This window comes from Epinephelus fuscoguttatus, linkage group LG1 (assembly GCF_011397635.1).
Source record: "Epinephelus fuscoguttatus linkage group LG1, E.fuscoguttatus.final_Chr_v1".
NCBI lineage: Eukaryota > Metazoa > Chordata > Actinopteri > Perciformes > Serranidae > Epinephelus > Epinephelus fuscoguttatus.
The window spans coordinates 48178482-48203604 of NC_064752.1; the positions used below are offsets into that span (position 1 = coordinate 48178482).

Genomic DNA, 25123 nt, shown 5'->3' on the forward strand with positions numbered 1-25123 from the left:
CAAGATGTCAAGTCAGTGCTGGCTGATGTGTCGACTTAAAGTCAAATCTGGATTAGTACAGGAGAACAAACATTTTAATTGATGGGATTGCTGATGAGAAAGGAGAAACCTGGAGTGACTCAGAGAAGAGGTTCGTCAAATGCTCTCTAGCAACCTGGGAGTAAATGGCACAAATATTGATATTGAGCATGCTAAGAGAATTGGCCAGTACAAGGAGGGGGGTAAGCCCAGGAAAATTGTTGTAAAGCTTTTGCGCTTTAAAGACAGACAGTGTATCCTTTCTTCTACCAAGAAAATTAAATTAAAGGGCACAAACATCTACATAAATTCAGTCTTCTCAGAGGCTGTGCAACGGAGGAGGAAAGAGCTGCTGCCCAAGTTGAAAGCTGCCAGAGAAAGGGGTGACAAAGCCAGCTTGAAGTTTGACAAACTAGTTATCAGGCCCAGGGGTGGACAAACACAATCATCACTTTAAAGCTATTGATGTTTCAGCATTTGATATTTGAATTTTGCTTGATTTTATTTTTTCATACAGTTCTTATTTGTTTTATGTGCTCAATTAACAGCAATACATATTTGCTATTATTTGCATAAGTTTGTCAAGGAAGGGTTTGGTTTTAGTTCACTTAAATATATGCAGCCTTAGGAACAAGGTTCATGAGATTACCAGAATCTGCTTCTCTGACAATATTCATGTTTTAGCATAGTCAGAAACACACCTGGACGATACTTTTGATAATTCTGAGCTAGCTGTTGAAGGATATAGGCTATATAGAAGAGATATAATACAAATACAAATATGGTTGAGTTGCATGTTCAGGACCACATTTCAGTTGTGCTAAGAAAAGATATTATGAGTACTGACAATGAATTAATTTGGCTACAGATTCACCTTCCACACTGTAAGCCCACTCTAGTTGGTTGTTGCTATAGGCCACCCAATTCTAATGTTAATTACATGGATAAAATATGTGAAACTCATGATATGGTGACAGACGAAAGTAAGGACATCTTCCTTCTTAGTGACATCAACACTGACTGGGTTTCTAAAAATTGTCCATTACTTTAAAAATTGATTTCTATGGCCAGTGTGTGCAATCTATCCCAGGTTGTTACTCAACCTACAAGAAATTCCATTATTACAGATGGTGTCAAAGTTAGGGTCTGGAGGATTTTCCAGTTGCTGTTTGTAAACACACATTCAAATTCGGCCCCTCCTATCAGGCTCAACTCTCCCAGGTGTACGGAGCCCGGAGGTACGGAAGAAAGCTTCACAGAAGAGGTTCAGGCAAGGCTCGCGCTGGTGCACGCTCGGACACGCTTGGGCACGGCACCTGCGCTCTCTCATTGGCTGGGGAAATCTCTGCCCAGAAGCGGTCCGAGCTCACAAACAGAGTCACCACCACACATGAGTAGAAGCCCATAGGTGATGATTGAGCAGGATTTCATTTGTATATGTCTATATTTTGTTTTGTTTGAAAATCCTCCAGATCCTACCTTTAATACTTCAACCTGCATTGATCACATTTTTTACACAAATTATTATGAGCTGTGCTCACAGTCACACCCACTGAAACTGATACTGCATCAGTGTCAGTGGGTTGTAGTGACCATAATTTCACTTCAATTTCAATCAATTTCATTTGACCCAGTGGACCACAGACTACTCCTGAACAGGCTAAGGAAGGCTGCTTCCTGTCCTAAGGCTATACACTGGTTCCAGAATTATTTGACAGATCGTACTCAGGGTGTTTATGCAGAAGGCCATAAATCGGAATTTCTTGAGATAACTAAAGGTGTCCCCCAGGGTTCCATTTTGGGGCCTATTTTGTTTTCTATTTTTATAAATGATCTGGGTAAAGACATTCCAGCAAAAATGCATTTATATGCAGATGACACTGTCATTTACACACATGCGCCCTCCATAATGCAAGTGGTGCAAAACCCTCAGATTGCATTTCAGTCATTACAAACAGCTCTGCTGATTTTAAAATTGATTTTAAATGCTCAGAAAACAAAGTTTATGGTATTCTCAAAAGCTCACTCACAGTTGCTTGATGATTTTAGCATCTTCATGTTTGATGGTAAATCCATTGAAAGAGTGTCCTCATACAAGTACCTGGGTATATAGATAGATGACAAGCTCTGACTTAATGTACATATTGCTGCTCTAGTCAGGAAGCTTAAAGTAAAGATCGGCTTTAATTTTAGAAATAAGTCTTGTTTTACTTTCAGTGCTAAGAAAAAACTTGTGGAGCCCACTTTTCTGTCTGTGATTGATTAGGGTGACATATTGTATATGCATGCAACCTCCACCATTTTACGTAGCCTTGATTCAGACATTTTATTAGAAATGCTAAGTCACTTACTCATCACTGCATTCTGTATGATTTGATGGGTTGGATGTCATTGACCACTCGCAGACAAGAGCACTGGTATATTTTTATCTATGAAGCAATACTGGGCAAACTTTTGGTCTACCTCTGCACAATTCAGTGTGTCAGCTCTGGTAGTTACCATCTACGCTCCTCCAGGTGGTTGCTTTTCAATGTACCCCGGGTTTTAACAGATCTGGGGAAAACTGCATTTTTCTACTGTGCACCATGGACTTGGAACAATCTCCAAAAAGATCTAAAATTAGAAACACCATTCCATCCATTAATGAATTTAAGGGCAGCATAAAGAATGTGGTGACAGAGACATGTGCTTGTTTTTCTTGAGAGGCTACTATGTTTGAATAGTTGTTGTTTTATTGTGGATTTTTGTTTTATATGTTGTATTTGTTGCATTTCAAATGTGTCTTGATTGGCTGCTACCTTGGCCAGGTTTTTCTTGTTAAAGAGATTTTCAATCTCAGTGGGACTTCCTGGTTAAATAAAGGTTAAATAAAAAAAGAGAATATTTTAAACAAAAGATTTGTAACTGTGTACATGATATTAAAAAACTAAATTTGATGATGTTCATTTACCTTGCAACATTGTCAACAATATAATGTGCCAAAACTTGCTCCTTTGAATTTGATATAGTTAATCAGGATACAGTTGAGGAGATGTTGCTCTCTCTCTCAGATGATACATCTCCAGGCATTGATAACCTGGATGGAAAAAAAATAAATAAATAAAAATAAATAAATAATATTGTTGCTAGCCTGCTTTCCAAACCGACATGTCTTATCTTTAATATATCTTTACTCAGAGGAACCTTTCCTGAGCTTTGGAAAGACTCTAAAAATCATACACTGTAAAAAAGAAAAAGTTAGTTCAACTTAAAATTTCAGGTAGGAGAACGGCTTCCTCCAACACGAGGGCAATATCGAAGACCGCAGGCTGTGCATTAGGTATGTCATCTTCTTAAAGCATGGTAAAGATACCCATCTGGAGGCCTTTAGTCTACATGTCTTCTGGATCAGTTGCCTGACATAACAAAAACAACACTGAAATAGTGCGGTGTTGCAAACTAGCCAACATACAGTGATGCCAATTTGTGTACGGTTCTTTTCTTCTACACAAGATAGTACTGAAGGTTGAGGGGCATCCATGCTGAACTCACCAGGCATGTCAGGAAAATCTTGTCTGTACTCTCCCGTAGAAATATAGGAAGACCTTCCACAGCTGCCTGCCTGCGATGAAGTGTGATGTTGGATGTCTTTTATTTTTGGAGAGAGAATGGAAAGAAAAACATACTTTTGGTTAGCACTGTGAAAAGATAATTTGAACATGACTTTAGTTTCCATTTGTGTTTCCATCTCTACAATTGTGCATGTTGGCAGATAAAACAATTATGCACATTCTGTAAGTTTGTGTTGTGTTTCTTTAAATATTACTTGGATAACAGAAAAAAAGGCCTTGTATTCACTACAACAACCTGTTCATCACACTTTTCTAAGAGGTTTTCCATGTCTTGACAAAAGGCGCCTTCCTGGAACAACACAATTTCAGCAGATGAGGGGAGAACTTCTCAAGGGCAGCTCTTAAGGTCCCCAACAGGTCCTTGATGGTGACATGTGTAAACTCTCGACAAATCTTAATAAAACAAATGTAACTCAAATACAGCAACCTGAAAATGTGTACATCCTGTGCTTTCCTTCATATAGACAGTTATACTGACTCATACACATGATACCAATGAAGAATTCATAACCAATTAAGTTTAGCAATATCTTACATTTGCATAACTAAACGGTTGCTTTCAGATTATTCTGAAAAAGCAATTATAGACAAATGCACTACATTCCAGAAAAAAAAAACAGAAATGCCTTGCCTGTTCTTCAAGGAATAGACCTAGCCACCTCTCCAGAACTTCTGAACCCAAGGGCTCCACCTCTACGATGTCTTTTTTCCTGAGAGGGAGAATGTGAGGTCCATCTTCTGTCCATCAAGGAGGTATGCCATCAATTGTTGATGTTTAGAGGAGAGAGTAAGTAGCGCATTTTTGAAACAGTGAGCATCATCAATTGCTTGTTTGAAAAACTATGCTTAGACTCAAACCTAAGTGTCAACAGGTCCACTAATGGTCCAAAGCAGCGTGTGAGGTGCACATAATGATCAATAAAGTGATGTTTTGGGACCAACTTAAACTCAGAAAAGGTGCCAATGAGCAACTGTCGATGGTCAGATAGTTTACTCTCCAAGTAACATAATGTTTCCTCTTATAAAGTAGTAGACAGCACAATCTCAACAATCACTTTAAGGTCCATCAAAATTTCCCATGAGGGGTCTTGTTCTGGTATGTAGTCCCCAATCATGAGAGGTAGTAAACGCAGAAGTGTCCAATTTTCATGTCCGTCTCCTTTCATTTTTCCAGATGCAAGGCTTGTCTTTGTAATTGGCTGTGTCTTGTTGACGTTATCAGAGAATTTGTATGGAAACTGTATTATACGGTTATTCAGTCCATTAAGTGTAATGAAACCTTTTCTAATCAATTCTTTTAAACACAAACACAACTCCACTTGGATAACACCCTCAAACAAATCATGTAAAATATCTGGGGGAAATCCACTAACTGGGTGGAAGTAAGACAACCTACTCAAAGCACAGGATGATTTAACACCCTTCACACATTGTTTAGGCCTATCACTCAACTTGAGTTCTTCCACAAACGCATCATACTGCATCACAGTTCTTAGTTGAAAGTTCCTTGGCTCAACAATTGCAATTTGGTCTTGGCTAATGCAACAAAATCTGCAGAAGTTTTCAACACTAAAGGCTACCTGAAAACCTGCTAGGCTATGCGCACCAAGGTTATCAGCACTGGCACAGAATACTGTTCCCTTTACAAGTTTATCTAGAACCTCAATAAACACCCCCTTTTTTTCAAGAAATTCAAGATCCTAAATAAAAGGATAAAGAAAGGCATCATACCCAAACTGTCTGACATCATCAGTTTTTCCAAGACAAGCCAGCTGAATTAGGGTTAGGGTAACTTGCTTGGTAAATTTCATGGGCATCTGAATTTTGAGTGTAACCACTTTGTAATGTCTCTTCCTCACAACAGCTTGAGCTAAGGCATCAGCCTCATTGGCTACAGGTTCATTTTCATAGTGTGCTCTTACACAGGTGCTGATATCATCCATGCCTGTGTTTCCTACTTCTGTGTGAACTGAAAGTCTTTAGATTGTTAGTTTTAAAACTACATCTCAAGAAGGGGCAACACACAGTCTCTTGATATTTTAAATGATGTCCAAGATGAGTGAAGAAAGCACGCTGTGTACAGATTTCCCAGAATTCACACAAGTCACAAAAAATGTCAGCTTCTCCTGTCTTTTGGCTGTCCTGCATTGGGACCTAGTCAGGTATGACTTTAAGGAGCTGGGTGTTTTGAAAGTACATACACAGTCGCTTTAGACACACGGCCAGTAAGCTCCTCTTCCGTGCCTTAGACGATGGTGCCGCAGCAAATGTTCTTGACTGGCGCTGACAAAGCCACAGAAGCTGCACTTCATAAAAAAAACTGCAACAAGAATGAGAGGAGTGAATGAACACAGGGGTCTGATTCACAACTAACCCCTTCTCAAATCTCTCAATTATCTATTATCTTTTACCAGCTAACATATCGTTGATATTTGCGGTTCAACATCAGCTAGCCAGTTAGCTAGTGAGACATTCGGATTGCCGCAAATGCCTGCTTATGCACATTTTATCATGCAAAGGGGAATTCTGGTGTGAAATGGATTTGGAATATATTGCACATGATCATGAGTTTGAATCATGTGTTGGGTACAAAACCGCGCTGATGCAAATCCATTCTAAACTAGGCTGTTTTTAGGTGATTCCTCCAAAAGGCTAAAGCTGCTAGCATTCAGGACATGTCTTCAGGTGAAAGGAAATAGCTGCCATTAAACCACTTACAAGGCTCAAAGTAGCCCCACACTTCGTTTGTAGTATAGCAAGGGTCCTACCATTTAAAATGAGGCATGAACAACTTTGCAAGTGCGCAGATAGTTTATTAAAAATGACTGTTTACAAAGACAGTACCTTGAAGTAGTTTTCTGGCCACTCCGGTCGCCGCCCAGTCTAATCAAGTCGATTAATGACTCCTCTTCTTGACCACTTCACTGCTTCATTTAGATTGAATCAGCTGACTGGGTTGGTTCGATAGGTGGAGGCAGCAGGTTGCCATGGAAGATTCCAAATGAGCATGCACAGATTAGTTGACCTCGCCCCAACTAGGAGGCAGCTGCAACTTTTATATCATGTCAGCTACAATTATGAATTAAGATCAACTTTTGATCAGAAACGTTCAAAAGTGTGTTGGAACAGGTTACTTGAGACAGTTGAAGGTGCAACTATCAATTTTATTGTCAGTGGATGCAAAAATCCTAGTTAGGTGAACAATTTCAAGTTGTCATTTTTATAGTGTACCCTTTACCCAAGGATGGAAAAGCAGGTTTTAATGGCTCCAATTGTAGACCAATTAGCATGCTCCCTGTGCTGAGTAAGATATCAGAGAAGATTATTTTTAATCAAATGTTAAATTATTTTAGTAGCAATGGACTACTCTCAAAAGCACAGCATGCTCTACGAGTACTGCATTAGTACAAATGAGTGATTAGTAGTTAACAAATATAGATGACAAGATACTAGTAGGGGCTGTGCTGTTGGATTTTACTGCAGCATTTGATGTCATTGATCACAGTATTCCTATAGCTAAATTCAAATGTTCTTGCCTGGATGAAAAGTCACCTCTCTGGCAGATCACAGCAAGTGTTTTTCAATGTCCGTAAGAAGGATATCTTTCCGTGTTCCACAAGGGAGTTGTTTGGGGCCACTTTTATTTTCAATTCTTATAAATGATTTGCCATATGCTGTGAAGAAGGCTGATGTTCTAATGTATGCTGATGACGCCACTTTGTTCTGTGCATCACCAACGTTAGGAGAGCTGAGTTAGAATCAACAGCTTGAGTTGCATATCATTACCAATTGGATGAAAATGAATAAATTAGTGCTGAACATTGCAAAAACTAAATGCATTTTATTTGGGAGTAGGAATGTTAAAGCTAATGCTGCTGCTCTCAGTCTGTCTATAGATGGAATATTAGTTGAGCAGGTCACTAAAACTACATTACTTTGTTAAATTAGATAGCTTGCTGTCTTGGTCTGACCAGATTGATCACAATGTCTCTATGATGGGGAAGGGTATTCCCATGTCTAGGAAATGTTCTGGTTATGTTCCACCTTCTGTTATGAATGATGTTGTTCGGTCACTTGTTCTGTCACACCTGGAGTACTGCCCAGTCATCTGGTCAAGTGCTACTCAAAAACACTTTTAAAAGCTTCAAATTGTACATAACAGGGCAGCCAGATTAGTTCTTCATTGTTTTTTTCCATGCCAATGTGTATAAGATACATAATCGATTATGTTGGCTGACTGTGGAGGCTAAACTAAAATCTAGTCTTCTGTTATTCATGTATACTGTCATCTTGAAAAATACACCTCAGTTCTTTAGTGATAAACTAGCATATGGTGGTTTTTGTGATGGGTATGTTACACGTCAAGTGAGCACAGGTTTTCTGGTGGCACAAAGTCCACGCACAAATTCTATGATGAGAACTGATCTTTATAGAGATGTCTATTGTTAGTCTTACGCTGTTTTTTTGTTTGTCTGTTTTTTTAGTGCCAATAGTTGCTGCCAAAGTTTTCTTGGCTGATCTGTCCTTTGACACCTGGCAGCTGGCAAGAACAGTGGCACTGGAGGCTCCTTCATCCAGTGAGGCTTATGTAGCCACTGAGAGGGTAGAGTTGACCTCATCAATGACCTCTCCTGCTATGGCCTCGGTGAATGCGGATGAAACCCTTCCAAGGAAATCCACGCTAATTATGTCACAAAGAGCCTGACTGATAGAGCTTTCCAAATTGCTCTGGATGTTGTAGTTGAAATACTCCATCAGATACTCTGCAGACAAGGGGTTCCTCAGGGTGAAGGTGCCAGATGTGGCAGATAACTGGTGGATTAACTGTAGGACAATTTTGATGACAGAGTCCGAGATGAACCTCAGCACATATCTATGCATCTCAATCAACACTGTTGACTCATAGCAAGAGAGTTTCGGGTTCAAACCCTCCAGTCAGCCAGCCAGGGCCCTTCTGTGTGGAGTTTGCATGTTCTTCCTATGTCAGCTTTGGTTTTGTCCGGGTTCTTCCTCCCACAATCCAAAGACACACAAGTGAATTGGTAACTTGAAATTGGCAGTGGGTGTGAATGTGAGCATCAATGGTTGTCTGTATCCATGTGTCAGCTCTCTGATAGTCTGGCATCAGCTGCGATAGTTATAATCAGTACTAAGCCGTGTGTCCTGAAATCTGAAATTTTCACATTGAAAAACACATTTTTAAAGACAGATAATCTGTTTCATATCCACTACATTTATTTATATCCAAATTTATAAAACTAGCCACGGTGTATTGATCCAGTTACAGGGACAATTTTATTGCTTATGAATGTACATAAAATGAGGGAAAAATTATTTGACTCTCACACAGCACTGTCAGGGGATGTGGAAGGATCCAAATGCAGCACAATATCACAAATAGTATTACCCAATATGTTAGCCTCCCAACACATAACAAGGGTCATACACTTGACTTAATCTGTTGCACTGGTATCATTCCCTCTCATCTCTCTGCCACTGAGGTCCCCATTTCTGACCATAAAGTTGTTCTGTTTGGGGTTCATGCCTCATTATCCAAAGTTAAAGAGCATCGGACTATCTCCTTCAGGAACATCAAAAACATCAACCCTATAGACCTCACTACCTCATCACCTCCAACCCCAGCCCTCCCCCACCCTGGTGACCTGGTGAATCACTACAATTACTGTCTCTCCTCTTTGCTCGCTGTTCTGGCCCCCCTAAAACCCGTAGAGTCTTCTTTACCCAGACCGCACCCTGGTTCACCTCTGAGTTCTGCCAGCTGAAAACTGCTCGTCATCATCTGGAGCGGCTGTGCAAAAAGACTGGACTTTCAGTACACACCCAAATGTACACTGATCATTTACATCACTACAAAAATGCTCTTTCCACTGCCAAATCCTCGTACTACTCTAGCCTCATTAACACTGCCAAAGATAACAGAGCCCTCTTCACAACAGTCAGCCACCTACTCCAACCTCCTAAAACCTTCTCCCAAACAATTCTACAGATCAGTGCTCTGCCTTTCTGGACTTCTTCATTAACAAAATCAACACCATCCACGTACAGCTGCAGTCTTCATTCACCTCCTCAAAGGACCCACCCTGGTCAGTTACAACAGGCCAACCACTCATCAACCTCCTCTCCAACCTCACCCCTGCAACAGAAGAAACCATCTCTGACTTCATCCACAAAGCAAAACCAACCACCTGTCAGCTTGATCTCCTCCCCACTACTCTCCTCAAAGCCTGCCTGCCATCCGTGTCCCCCATGATCACTGCAATAATCAACTCCTCCCTTACCTCTGGAACTGTACCCCCCACTCTTAAACTGGCTGCAATTACACCCACCCTCAAAAAACCTGATGCTGAAACAGCTGACCTTATCCACTACAGGCGAATCTCTAACCTCCCCTTCACATTGCAAATCCTGGAGAAGGTAGTTGCCGCTCAACTTAAGTCCCACCTTGTTTCAAACACTCTCCATGAACCCTTCCAATCTGGTTTCTGCCCAAAACACAGTACTGAAACAGCCCTGGTAAAAATCACCAATGACCTCCTCCGTACAGCTGACTCTCGACTGCTCACCATCCTTATCCTCCTCAATCTCAGTGCTGCGTTCGATACCATCTCCCACCCACTACTCTTGGAACACTTGGCTGAAAATGGGATCACTGGTGTTGCACTTCCGTGGTTCACATCATATCTTACTGACGGACAACAGTTTGTCCAGATGAGGAACCACAAGTCAAGGTGTTCTGCTGTTTCACTGGGTGTCCCCCAGGGGTCAGTATTGGGTCCACTTTTATTCATCATCTACCTCATTCCCCTGAGCACAATCCTCCGTCACCATGGTGTTCATTTCCACTGCTACACAGACGACACACAGGTCTACATCTCCACCAAACCCTCCAATGCCCTTCCTCCCACCTCCCTCACCACCTGCCTTGAGGACATCAAGAGCTGGATGAGCAGGAACTTCCTGAAGCTCAACAGAAGCAAAACCGAGGCCCTGCTCATCGGTTCCAAAAACATCCATACCAAAATCCAAAGCACCCACGTCCCTCACATCATCGGCAATGATCCTGTCCCCTTCTCCAGCCACTTCAAGAGCCTCGGTATCATTCTGGACAGCACTCTCTCATTTGAACCACACATCAAAAATATTACCCGGACTGCATTCCTCCGCAACATTTCCAGACGCCGCCCATCACTGTCTTGGTCCATGCATTTGTTACATCATGTATTGACTATTATAATGCAGTTCTCTCTGGCCTCAAAACTCTGCTGCCCAGATCATCACCCACACCAAATCATCAGACCACATCGCCCCCATTCTCATCAAACTTCACCAGCTCCCTGTTCAGTACCGGATTGGTTACAAAAACCTTCTGCTCACTTTCAAAGCCCTCCACAACCTAGCCCCCACCTACCTCTCTGACCTCCTTCAGGAGTACACCCCCTCCTGCTCCCTGTACTCTTCCTCTGCTGGTCTCCTGACCATCCCCAGCTCACACCTCAGCACCATTGGTGCCAGGGCTTTTAGCTGCACTGCCCCCAGACTCTGGAACTCCCTACCTCCACACATTTGACAGTTTAACAGCATAATGTCCTTCAAATCTACTCTCAAAACCCACCTGTTCAAACTGGCGTATGCACTTTAACATTGACTGTACCCTCTGAACCAAGAAACACACATGCAAAAATTCGAAGCCAGGGATGGAAGGCTGTTGCTGGTAAAACTGCCTTCAGCCTAGCTCAGATCCTAATCAGCATATTGTTGTAAAATAAACTATGCAATGAACTATTATATATTTTTTCCAAGTGAGAAACTAATATATAGAAATACTGTAAAATACTAGAACTGTAAGCAGTTATGAATGGGGGCCAAGCCTCCCCGCGCAACTCGGCCCCCGTGCTCCACGGAGCCCACGGAAGTCGGCCCCGAAGCACAACAGGCTCAGGGCGAGTGCAGGGATGTGGGCCGACGTCCGAGCCGTGGTATTTGCTGTAATGGGAAATGCGTCGGAAGTGTGAAAGGCTAAATGTGTGGCAATTTGGATTTATTGTAATAACTTTGACCAATTACTACTTAACTTAACTTTAACTTTATGTCCGGCCTCAGGAGTGACCCCACATCACACTCACCAAATTTTGTTCAAATCATGTACTTGAGACTTGATGTTTGTGGATTTTTAGCACCCCCCATTAGCCAATTCGCACCAAATTTGGCACAGAGCCTCTGGATGACCTCCAGAACAAGTGAATTAAGTTTGATGTTAAAAGCATTTACTTTGACCAAAATATGAAACAATATGTGTTTTTTAGCTAGCAAAAAAGATTGTTTGGTTATAACTAGCACATTTTTGGAGTGCCAAAATTCTTTTGATAACTTTTGATCAGATACATCTGGAGATTCTATGTGCAAAGTTTCACACAGATGGCGCTTAAACTGTAGGAGTAGTTAGAAAAAGTAGGTTTTGGACATGTGGCGAATTAGCAAAGAGAATGTGCAGCAGAAGTGGGCGGGGCCTGTGTCAGAAAACCCAGCTCTATTCAGGGACCACATGGATATAATGTTTATGAATGTGTCATTTAAAATGTGGCAGTTACACGCAAAAACGCGTTTGCATTCGTCATAGTACCTCCTAGTGGAGCATATGCACAATTTTGGGTATGGAAGATCTGTGTCCTATTCTATATGTACCTTATAAATTTCACAGTCCTCAGCATAATGGTTCAGCTGTAGTAAATGTTTGTTGTTTATCCTACAATAAGCCACACCCACATTGACCAGTCATGACCACCTTCAATATATGGCCTCAGGAATGGCTCTACATCATACTGACCGAATTTCATAGAAATGGGTGTAGCTGTTTAAGAGATAAAAACTTCCCACATTTGTAGCGCCTCCTAGTGGCCAACATTCGCCAAATTCGGCTCATACCTTCACAGTGTCATGCCAACTAAGGATCTGCGATTTGGTATTGATAGCATTAAGTTTGACTGAGATATGTAATGGTTTATATTTTTATAGCTAGCTACACAAATTTGTTCATTAATAATTTGCGGAATTTTTGACGGAACCAAATTCTTTTGATAACTTTAGATCAGGTCCAGGTGAAGAGTGTACATGCCAAGTTTCACGCAGATCGGACAAAATCCCAAGGAGGAGTTCAAAAAAGTAGGTTTTCCAGTTTTTGCGATTTTGCAAAAAAAAATTATAGGCGAAAGTGGGCATGGCCAATTGCAAAGTGATTCAGCTCTATTCAGGGAATCTGGGGATATAACGTTTTTAAACGTACGACATATAGTGTGGGAGTTATAGGCCAAAATGCGTTGGCCTTGGTTTTAGCGCCCCCTGCAGGCGGACATATGTAGTTTTTTGCGTCTGAGGTACGTGCAGGGGTCTGGACCAACCCTCCAAATTGCACCACCCTCCCTTGCACAGTTTAGCCTGCAGCACCACTTTTATCAACGGAAGAATAAAAATTGAGAAAAACTATTAAAATCTTTACAAAAACAATAGGGTTTCTTGCATCGCTGGTCCTAGGAAACGCATCTGCTTGCATACGCATTCCCCAGTGCCCCTCGGGTTTGGCCCCCTAATAAAAACCATTTTTGTATATATGGATGTAGAAATAAAGGAGATGAATAACATTATTAAAACTATCTTAAGTGCTTTATGGTAGAGGCTGAGGTACACATCTTCCTTATACATCCCATGAAAAGCTCTGTTACCATCCTCATTTGTCATTTTCTCATTTTATTTGCAGAACTTATCGAGGAGCCAAAGTTCTCTCAGTGTTGCAGAAGCATTATTGGCTGCAAAATATGTGCAGGAGTGGCATCAGACATCCCCACATTGTGCAAATGTAGAGATGACTTAAAAACATAAATAATTGGAAGGCATAGCATTTCCTTCAGCCAAATGATGGCAAATCAGAAGGTGTTCTCTTTGGCCTCCCTGACTCCATCAAAGGGACCACTTACCAGCTTGGCAGCCTCTCCAACTATGTTAACCCCATGTCAAAAATCTTGCTGTGATGTCTGACTCCGCCTTTCAGTTAAAAGAATGCTTTTTTCAATTCCACACCATATCCAAAATCAAGCCATTGCTCTCCCTCAAAGACCTGGAGATAGTCACCCATGCTCTCATGTCCTCCTGTTTGGACTGTTTGGAAAAAAAACTTTTATATTTAAGAGAATGAACAGAATGAGACTGCAGTGTTGTAAACAATAGTGACTGTGTTGGGACAGAACAGCAGATGGTGATGAATAAAATCAGATTTATTCACTTTGTTGCTCCAAGCTTGATGACCCTGTTGCCAGCTGGTTTTGGGAGATTTCAGTGTCCTGGGGTGGCCTAAAATATCACTTAGCTTTGTGCTTGTAACACTCAAAATGAGGTGTTAACTCACTAACAATAAAATGTTCTGACAAGCTGCAATGCAGAAAAGGAAGCACAGAGGGCCTTCAAACACAGACAACTGTAACATATTTGGGGGAGAGGGTGGAGCTATGGAGGAAGCGAGGGGTGGATCTGACTAAGAAGGACACTATCAGCAGACAGCCTGTCACTCAAAGCAGCCCGCCCTTAATTATACATAACTTTAATATAAACAGGTGAGTTATATAAGAAATTCAACTGATGATATGAAAATTAAACTGAAGAAGACAAAAGGCTCTTTCAATGATAATAAAGAAGAAATAAAAAGTGTTTGGATGTATGTGTATTTGTTAGTATAGATCTGTGTGAATGGTAGCTAGACATTTGCACAGAGCCAGCCCATGGCATAGGCAGTAAAGGTGAATGCTAAGGGTGCTATCATCCATATTTTTTACTAATACTGTTACTACTATTATTTTGAAATATTACATAAGGCCACAACATCATTACTACATCGCAAAGTAGGAGTGTGCCATATCATCTCATTTATGATAATGCCAGCATCATTTTTAGTATAATATGAAAAATTCATATCGTGATACTTGCAACATCTTATTAACATACTGGCATCATACTGTTATGCACAGCAACAACAAGCATGTCTGAAAGTGATTTATCATTTAAGTAGTGTGGAATAAACTGTGGCATCCTAAAAGTTTTATGTATAGCCCCGGATTTCTCAAACTCGTAGCAACTTACTGCTCAGAGGGAACTCATTCAGTGGCTCCTCTGGCAGCAGCACAGCATCTCTCCCTCTTCTCTCTCACTGTGAGCACATGGGAGTTGGTGCTGTCAAGTGATTTTGTGATAAACTTTTGGTAATGTAAACCTACGTGACACTCGCAGATCGACAAAAAACTCATATATATGAATGTGCAACAGTTATGGTAGCATAACAGCCTGTCACAGGTTATAGCGTGATGATCAGAGGAGAAATGGCAGAGCCAGGTGGGAAAACTCAGTCATTTAGAATTTTGCTTAAAGAGAAGGAAATCACCTGTTGATATATATGTATGTGTATATATACATATATATATATATATATACACACATATGAGCTGTTTAAATTTGTAATTTGTGGTAAATTGTATTTTGTTGTACTATTAATATTGTAATCTGAATCTCAATCTGCATTACTGTTGTTGTCTACAGACTAAAGAAATACATTATTATTTGGTCCACTTTAAACAAACTCTGGTCCGCTTCCACAGAAAGTTTGGTTTGTTTGGAGTGGTGTGAATGGTCATTCCAACACTGGTGCAGACCAAACAAGCAAACCCTGGTCCACTTGAAAACTGGGGGTCTCGGTTCACTGGTGCGGTTCGCTTACAGTGGGAAATGCAAATGGACTATCCAGCGTACCAAAGAGAGGAAGTGAACCAAAGAGAGGAAGTGACGAAGAGTGCATTGGATTTTGGTGTTTGGTGTTTTTTGTTGAAAAAATGTCTCGATGACATGAGGTCAGTTCACAGCCTTTTAATGCTGCATAAAGGCTGTGTAATGCTGCATTCACCGCAACAAGACAGCTTAACAGAACAGTTCACCAAACATTCTGATACTCCTTCTTAGACAGACATCCTACCTAACTGTGTGTGTGTGTGTGTGTGTGTGTGTGTGTGTGTGTGTGTGTGTGTGTGTGTGTGTGTGAATTGTTTTGGAACATTCTGCTCTTATTATCTTGCCCCATTGAAGGTTGCTCAATCTAAGTACACATTCTACTGATCTGACCATAACTGTCTCACATTCCTAAGCCTTTTTCGCCACTACATATTCTGTTTCTAATCTGACCCTTAACTGTCTCACAGTCCTAGGCCTTTTCGCCACCACAAATTCCCCCCTTTTCTACCAATTACATAGAACATACATAAGTGATTTCAAATTGCCAGCATTCCCCATGTCTCTCTTAATTATGCTAGTGCGTGATTACAAAATTCACATAACCATAACAGACTACACAAAGCAAGGTTGCACAAAATAAGGGTTCACACCATGTAAGAGTGAAAAACCTGTCGGCTGCTTACAGGAATACTCTCTTATGGCCCCTCCCTCTGGCGACCTTCAACGTGAACCCATCAATATTACATACAGTAATTTTACTGGTACATAGAATCATCAATAGGCAATTAAACAAGGATACAAACTCATGAATTATTATCAGAGAGTACAGGATTCTTAACTGTAACTGTTTTACTACACGACTATGATGATGACCAAAACATACTGAGGCATAGATATGACCAGTGATGGCACAATGAAATCACAAATTTATAGATGACAACATATATGAATTAGTTAAATTGAACACTAAATTAACATCATGTGTAATGTAATGCAACACTGTGATGTGACATGGAGTCGCGAGCAGCATGTACAAATTAAAAAGTACGTAAAATTGAGCCTTGGGGTACACCATATTTAATTTCATGGATCTCTGAAGAGCATGTATCCATACTTACCAAGAATGTTCTATCTGTGAGATAGGAAGTGAACCACTTAAGAACAGTACCAGAGAGGCTGACCAGCTGTTGGAGTCTGTTTAAAAGAATCTACTGTGTCGAAGGCAGCGCTTAGATCCAGTAGCACCAGAACTGCTAACTTGTGTGAGTCCAAGTTACACCTGAGATCATTGACAATCTTCAACAGGGCTGCCTCTGTACTGTGATTCTTCCTAAATCCAGATTGGTATTTTTCAAATATGTTATTATTATATAAAAAATCATTAAGCTGAATAAAAACAAGTTTCTCTAAAATTTTACTTAAAAATGGTAAGTTGAATACTGGTCTGTAGTTGTTAAGAACATTAGGATCTAAATTGTTCTTCTTCAAAAGGGGTCTCACCACTGCCGTTTTAAAGGCAGTGGGGAAAGTACCCATTTGAAGAGAACAATTCACAATGTTTAAAAGCTTATCTTCAAAAAACCCATAAAATGTTTTAAAAAGTGATGTAGGAATTGGGTCTAAAAGACAAGTTGTCAGTTTCACTTGGGAGAAAACTCTACCAAGCGTCTCAACATCAACCAGGACAAAACTGTCCAGTGTTTCCTCAGGTAAAAACAAGCATTCAGATGTGTTAAGAACTGTATTTTGATGGGATAAAATATCAGATCTATCCACTGAACGATTTTATTAATGTAATCTAGGGAAGTATAGATTCTAGTCCAGCTTGGACCTCGTCTTGTGCTCAGTTCAGCTGTAATTTCAAGGTGCCTGTTTTACCTATGCCTGTTTTCCCCATTCTGCCCCTCTTTTTCCTTTCCTTATCCCAAACACTTGAGTATGTATATAATCCCGTAACATCACAAATACCTAATATGTTGATTTTCCTTCACCTATCACCTACCACCTATTTCTACCGGGATAGTTGTTTTTGCAAGCCAGTTCCACACAGTGTGCAATGCCCTTTTAGTATGATTTTTTAGCATACATTAAGCTGAATGGGGTGTCTATGTGTCTGTGTCTGACTGTCTGTATATGTCTTAGCTGAGAGTGTTGGCATGAGATGCAGGCTAGTCTGGGATGTGGTGTGCATCACTGGTTTCTCAACCACTCTTGGTTCTCTCCTTTTTCCTGGAGATAGATTGATCGATGGACGGCAGTTAGCTGTTTCATATAGTCTTTCAGCTCAATCTACAGTTGTTCAAGCGGGGTCACTTGTAGGGGCCTCACAAATGCAATGCAAGCATAGGTTGACATGTGAGCATTTAATGTGGTGTTAGATGCGTGCTTCTGTGAGTTTGCATGCCATACCTCATCAGTGCATGAGGCAATGCATCTACCCAGTTCAGTTTTGTGTTAGCACAGATTTGGTTAGAAAAAACCTAAAATTAGAACAACTAGACACTTGATGACAGTTTCTGAATCTAGATCTTTTGATGAAACTACTTCTACCCAGTGTGAGAAATGATCTACAGTATGATGACAAGCATATAGTGCTTCCCCTGTACAGATTTCATCATTTCAACGTAGTTTATAGCTAGATGTTTAAACAGTCCAGGGACCGGAATGTGTCCAACGGGTGTTTTTATTCTTTTTTGCACATTATTTTGAGCACAGATCCCACATTGGTTTAGTACTTCATCAACTGTGGCTTGCATGTATGGTGACCAGTATCCTTGCTGTTTATCTTTTTTTTAACACTTCCTTGCTGTTTTATCTTTTTTAACACTTTCCCCCTTGCAAGTTTATCTGCACTGTGCACTTCTGAGATCAGAATGGTCAGTAGAGTTACTCGTGCGACCAAAAATCTTCATGTGACCTCCACAAAGCCTTCTCATCAAATTTTATTGGAAGCTGATCCTCCCCTGTGGGATTTTCTGAGCACCCCATGGATTTACTGGGCTTCCACCCTCTGCTGGATGGGCTGTATACCACAACCACATTCTGCCCAATCGGGATCTGCTCACAATTTCAGACAATATTCAGCAATGTGGCCAGGTTCACCACCAGGGCCGACCCAAGCCTCCATGGGGTCCTAAGCAAAATTTGATTTTGGGGAGCTCTATTACTGCCAGTAATACTGATTACTGATCATTCACACACCTACTGTAAGTTATTTCATGTTCTACTCTGTCATTACGGATACACTTGTAAAACTACATGTGAGAAAAAAAAAATTGTAGTTAGATTGTAATCCATGGTGATTAAGGCCATGGAAGTAGACAACAGATTTCAAATCTTCCTCAAGAAATCTTTCAATTAATATTTGGCAAAGTCAGCAACTCCCCCTACTGGCCACACAGAGAATCAATACATAAAACCTCACAGAGCAGCCTGGCATGTTTTACCCATTCATGGTTTTTAATCTGAAATGGTAGCAAATTCAGCTACAAGAGCAGCCTGGGGTTAATTTACACTTAATATTCAAAGTGATATAGTACTAAGTGGGATACCGAATGTCATCTAGGCCAACTAAAAGTAACAAAATAAACCAGTCATTTACTGTAAACACAATCTGCTTTATTATTTTTTTGTTTTAAATAAACTGCAACACAGAGGGGACAGTGGGCACAGTGGATGGAGCAAAGGATGGAGATGGACCTAATATGAAAAACAACAACAAAAGCTAGTCATGTTAGATGTCATATTACACTTAAAATTACGCTTTTGGGCATCAAAACAACGTTTTGCTTCCCCAGAAGCACGTTAGTTGTTAACATTTGCTATCAAACGTTGTTATCAAAAACGTTGTTTTGATGCCCAAAAGCGTGCCGGAATATACATATAAATATATATATTCTCGGCATATAGGTATACCGAGAATCAACCTATTCAAATTATTACACAAACACAAAAACGTTAGCTTGAATAGAGTGCCGAAGTCACGCCCCTTCCGGTGAAGCTCATGGGACCTTAGATCGGTAAAAATATGAATGGCAGTGAACGGGGAGAGCAATGTTATCTTTTGTTACCGTTTGAGTTGTGACATGAAATCTAAATATGTTGTTAATGAATTTGAAACATAAATTGTAAGCTCAAGAAAGTCATACTTTGTGGTAAAACTGTTGAGATATAAGCTTTTTAATTAGAGAGACTCAAGAGTACACAGGAGGAGGTCGCGTATGTGATGTCATAGCTTTCGCTCGCTTCCACTGTTTTATGATTAATCAATTTATGATTGAAGATGTCTGTGTGTTTTGTTCCAGGTTGCAGTCTAATTACGTTTTTTTTTTTCCAAAAGCTTATATCTCAACAGTTTTACCACAAAGTATGACTTTCTTGACCTTATGTTTCAAATTCAGTAACGACATATTTGGATTTCATGTCACAACTCAAACGGGACCAAAAGATAATATTTCTCTCCTTATTCACTGCCATTCATATTTTTTCCGATCTAAGGTCCCATGAGCTTCACCGGAAGGGGCGTGACTTTGGCACTCTATAGTAAGCTATCTAACTAAGAGAAATTTCTCTAGTTTTGAACTAACGTTAGCTAGCTAATTTGCTATTATAGGCTAACGTAGCTGGAACAAAATATCAACAATAATTAGGGACTTTCCTAATTTGAGGAAACTTTTCAAAATCTCCTTGACACCAAACGTTTCATTACCAAGACATGCAAACATACCTTTATCTTGTTTTGTTCTTTCTCCTCTTCCTGTTTCTTCCTTTTTCTTTCTTCTGCCCCTGAAGGGTATGTCCTTTTTTGCGACATTATTAGGCCTTCCACCTGCTCCTAGCTCCTTGGATGCGCAGTGCACACTGCACGGCTGGAGCCTGGATGCACACTTTACTCGCGGAGCTCTGACATTTAGAGCAGAGAGGCAGTAGGAAACTACAGTCTGTTAACATAATATTGTCTTTTTGTACAACAATGTACATTTGATAATATATGAATCATCATCACTCACACATGGAAAAAAATAATGAATTACTTTTTTCTTTTTCTTTTTTAAGTTAATTGCTCTTGGGAGCCCCTAGTTGTCATGGGGCCCTAAGTGTAAAGGGTTGGAAAAAAAAAAAAAAGCCATTGTAACAATTGACAGAAAAACTGACCCCCCTCTATTATTTTTTTTTCATGTATTTGAACATATAAATGATTTCTTTATTAATTAGTTAATCAGAGACATGAGTCAGTCCCTCTTAATATTTAGGATAAATGTTGCTGTTTTCTTGCGACAGTAGGTGTCGCTGTAAGACCAGGCACAGTAGGGGACAGACAACTCGAGCCCGTGTGGTCATGTGATCGGCAGAATAAACATGGCGCTCGAGTTGATCGCAGATGAATAATTTGTCTCTGTTCCTTACTGCTTCACAGGTATGTTAAATGTGGTTTAGGTAACCTGAAATGATTTAACACATGAAGTAGATGTTAGATAAATATTCTGACAGGCTTATGACTGATTAAAAAGAACACTTAAAGGTCGTGTTGGTCTACTGTTTAGCGTAAAGTGTATTGTTCATGCTAGCTCCTATTGTTCACTATCTAGCGCAAACGGCTACATTTTATCAGTGTGGAAAGAATACTTGTGGTTTGTTTGGCACATACCTCGAAGGTACAAAAATACAAGACACTATGAGTATTACATTTTGGTAAAAGGTATTTAGTTTTGGGTTCATGAGGGGTTTTTTTTTTAAACTACTGTGAAGTTGTGGCAGTTTGTGGACTATTAAAGGTTGTAGAGACACCACGTGGTTTTGCCTCAATGTAAACAGAAGAAGTTCAAGAGCAGAGGGAAATATATGTATATGTGTTTTGTTAATGTTTTAATTGTGTCATGATCCTTATGTATTTGAATTGCAAATATGCAGTGGTACTCAACATACAGTACATACAAGCATTTCTGATGCTACATTACTGGCACTTGGACAATTTACTTTCACATAGATGGACAGTAAAGTATATTGCTGAGTATTTTGTTGCCAGTTTGAATGTTTGTTGATATGTACATTATGTGACTGGAATATAACTGCAAGCAGTGAATGAAGGCACAGAATACATTATGAGGTAAAATGTTTATTTTTGATACAGAAATATGTTTTGGTTAAAAGAGTTGTTAATAAATTTGAAGAATATTTTTGTAATGGATCTTTGGTTGTGAGGGGCAGAATAAACATGGCGCTCGAGTTGATCGCAGATGAATAATTTGTCTCTGTTCCTTACTGCTTCACAGCTTCACAGACCTCCCAGGACTGTGTGGCGAAAATAGCTACTGGCCCAGGTACCCCCTAGGCCTGAGGCCGGTAACATTAGCAGGTGCTTAGTTTGCTTATGCCTTGGGCCGGCTCTGTTCAAAACACATCCAAAACCCACATTTAACATGGCCTAATAGTGACAATTACAGTGACAAAGCACTTGTCTTTTGTTGGACACATTTTCCCCACAAATGCAACATGCTAATGTTTTTAGCACAAGCCTATGCTATTTCTACATTGTATGAATTAGCCTAGCGCCTAACAAACTTTTCCTCTACTCATATGAAGCCAGGATAAATCACAGACAAGACATAAAATGCTACTTTGTGGGGGCTTTATTGTCTTCAGAATTTATTGTTTCTTATCTGTGAAATTAAAGTAAATAAAAGCTTTATTTCCACTGAGGGAAATGGTTTTCAGCTTACAAAAATAGACAGGAGGTCTGTGTCACCGCGACGTGTAGTCACATTTCTGGGCAGGTGCATGTCAGTCTATGGTGTAGAGTACGAAGTAGGCTGTATGTCTAAGTAGAGCATATGCTGTAGGTGCGGCACTGATTCAACGCAGAAGTATAAATCCTGCATATGCCTCCCATGCTGCATGTTTGCCCTTGCCCAAAACACGCTCTAGTTCCTTCACACATTCTCCTTCACATTCATTTTTTCCACATTTACCATGTCTCAGAATCAACTGACTAAACTTTGAACAGTTCTTACATTGAAGTGGTTTGGGAATATACTGGGTTCATCCCAATACCGAATGAGACATCTTTTCCTCCAAAGCGTCACTTGAAGTAGACTCACAAGTCAGTCTTTAGACGCTTTGCTTAACTAAAGGCGGAGATCTCTGATTGTCTGGCGAGACTACACTTGAAGCAACGTCAGTTTGTGATGATGGCGGCAGCTGGATCAGCTTTCAGGAGGCTTTATTAACAGCTATAGAAAGTTTTAATGGAGTTTGTGTCTGCACACGTTATATACATATATAATGATAAAGATACAGATCAGTAGCAGAGCAGCAATGTTATCTCTGTCTAACGCTGAGTGTGTTTACAAGGTCTTTAGTATCCCGGTTTTGATTGGGTTTTTTAAGTATCCCGTTTTTGTATTTGTGCATGTAAACACCATATCCCGAATTCAGAAACTGGGTTATGCCCTTTTCCCGGTTTCAAGAAACCCGGTTTTGCCACCTGGAGTACTCAGATAGAAGCTGGGATACTGGAGCATGTATACGCCTTATCCCGGTCTCTGACGGCTGCCCGCTGTGTACGCAGGTGCCAGAGTGACGCACCAGATATACAAGCAACATGGCAGCAACGAGAGCTTCCCATTTTTGGAGCGACGAAAAGACTGAATTTTGCCTGAAAATGATGAAAGAACTCAACATAACTACGTGTTTAGACGGCAGAAGACACAGAAATGCTGACCTATTCAAGTCTGTTGCGGACAAGCTACGTGACACTGGTTTTCCACCTCGCACCGTTGAACAATGTAGGTCCCGGTGGAAAATATTAATATTTATAATAATAATAATTAAACATAATTAATAAATATATCACATTTCCCACAGATAGGATGCAGTGATCAGAAACTGGGTTACTGGTATTTATCATGTATACAGGGATGTGATTAACCGGGTTTCTCTGTGTTCCATGTAAACATCATATCCCGGATATGCCCAAAGCCGGGATAAGCCTCAAAACCGGGATACTAAAGACCTCGTAAACACAGCCACTCACCTGCATATGAAGAACAATCTGCATTCTGTATTTATAATATATACAGTGTCCTGCTTAGAGTCACAGGTGTTTATTTGATTTAGGCCTTTTCATTAATTGCATCTGTATTTATTGATATTCTGTCGGTTGGTAAAAGACCTCCGTGAAGGCTGCACTTGTGTATCCTCGCTTCCCTCTCCCAAAAGCCTCCTCTCTCCTTGACTCCTTCGAGTGCAATTAACGTATTGAGATGTCCTACAAGATGGTGAGTCTCAATTGATTTTCGGATCAAATGATCAAGGATAGAGGACGGAGGAGTCGAAGAGGGATATTGGGATTAACCCACTGTTTTATTGGATACAATACGTGGTCCAAAACCATATCCAACAAGTATTCCAGATCAAAGTGAAGCACGATGGGCTTTGTCAGACCTCTTCATTCTAAAGCTGTCTGTTACATCTTTACACTCCTGAAATCTCCCAGCCTCTACTCTGTGTGAGAATTTGTCAACAGTACTTTTGATTGGGGCTTCCTTGTTCAACAACAAACATGCCACTGGATACACATCTATACCACCCACAAAAAGTTCAATTTTCAGTGCTTTTTCCATTTGTTTCTTTGACATGCACTCTTGACTTCTGCTTGACTTCTCCCACTCTCTTCTTTGGCTCATCTTGCCAAAGTGTGCTTCTCCGACAAAGCACCACATCCAGCTCCCTTGATTAAACCGCGGATCTTCATTCCCACTATATAGGTCTCTCTCTCCTGTTCACCCTCACTGTGACTTGATGAGTACATTTTCATTTCCTCTCTTTCTCCATTGTTCTACCACTTCTACATTAAAGTTTCTCAGCATCTTCCGAACTCTTGACCTTTTGACGGACACCTCACAAAAGCAAATAAGAGTTTACATGCCCCAAAGCCTGCCTAGGCAACAAGAACCTGTGTTGACTTCCTAGTCCCTGCATCACTCCCGAGGTTTTATAGCCAATCAACAGCCAGCAATTGGGCTTAAGGGTCTGATAGTCAATGACACCCCGGATTTTTTAAACTGTTTCTTGACATTATAGACTATTATAAATGAACATAAATGCAAAACAAATGCCTCCTCTGGCGTCTTAAGTGGAAAAAAGTCTTCATCATCATTTCAGGTTTTCTAGAAGTGTTTTATTTACAGTAAGCTCCTAAATAGACATTTCTGTCTGTGTTGATTTGTTTTCAATCTTATTCACACATTCAGCACATTGTTCTAAACCCCCCCCCCCCCCCTTTTTTTAAAGCGCCAGGACAAAATCTTAGAAAAACGTGTAAAATGTTTAATTTCTGTGATATTGTTACCTACATTGAATCTGGACTATGAAAGTCTTTGTGCTATGATCCTATTGTGTTTTTTTCAGTGAATTTTGACACCAGGACAAATTACAGCAACCAATAACCCTTTCAATGTACATACAGCATGTGGGTATTGTATGAAGATACACCTTAATGCAATGATCCCACCTTTACACCTTACAAAATACTTAATAATAATGATATATATATAGGTCCCAGCATCTTTTAAAAAACAGATTACTCAAGCAAAAGCACTTCACTAATTCAACAATGCACTCCTGAAACATTGCTGGACTCATGGTGGAGGGTCAAAAAAAGGATCAAAATAAATAGAGAACCAGAGAAATTGCTTTTTTTATTGAACGCA

The 25123-nt window shown here is 40.2% G+C and overlaps 1 protein-coding gene across 1 annotated transcript in view; it reads left to right on the plus strand.

The window, feature by feature from the left end:
- The first annotated feature begins 20775 nt into the window (after window positions 1–20775).
- The window catches only part of LOC125885864 (uncharacterized), a 375199-nt gene continuing 370851 nt past the window's right edge, over window positions 20776–25123 (plus strand). The window contains exon 1 of the mRNA XM_049571680.1: window positions 20776–20829. The gene's annotated coding sequence lies outside the window, so the exon portion shown is untranslated. The remainder of the gene's footprint in view (window positions 20830–25123) is intronic.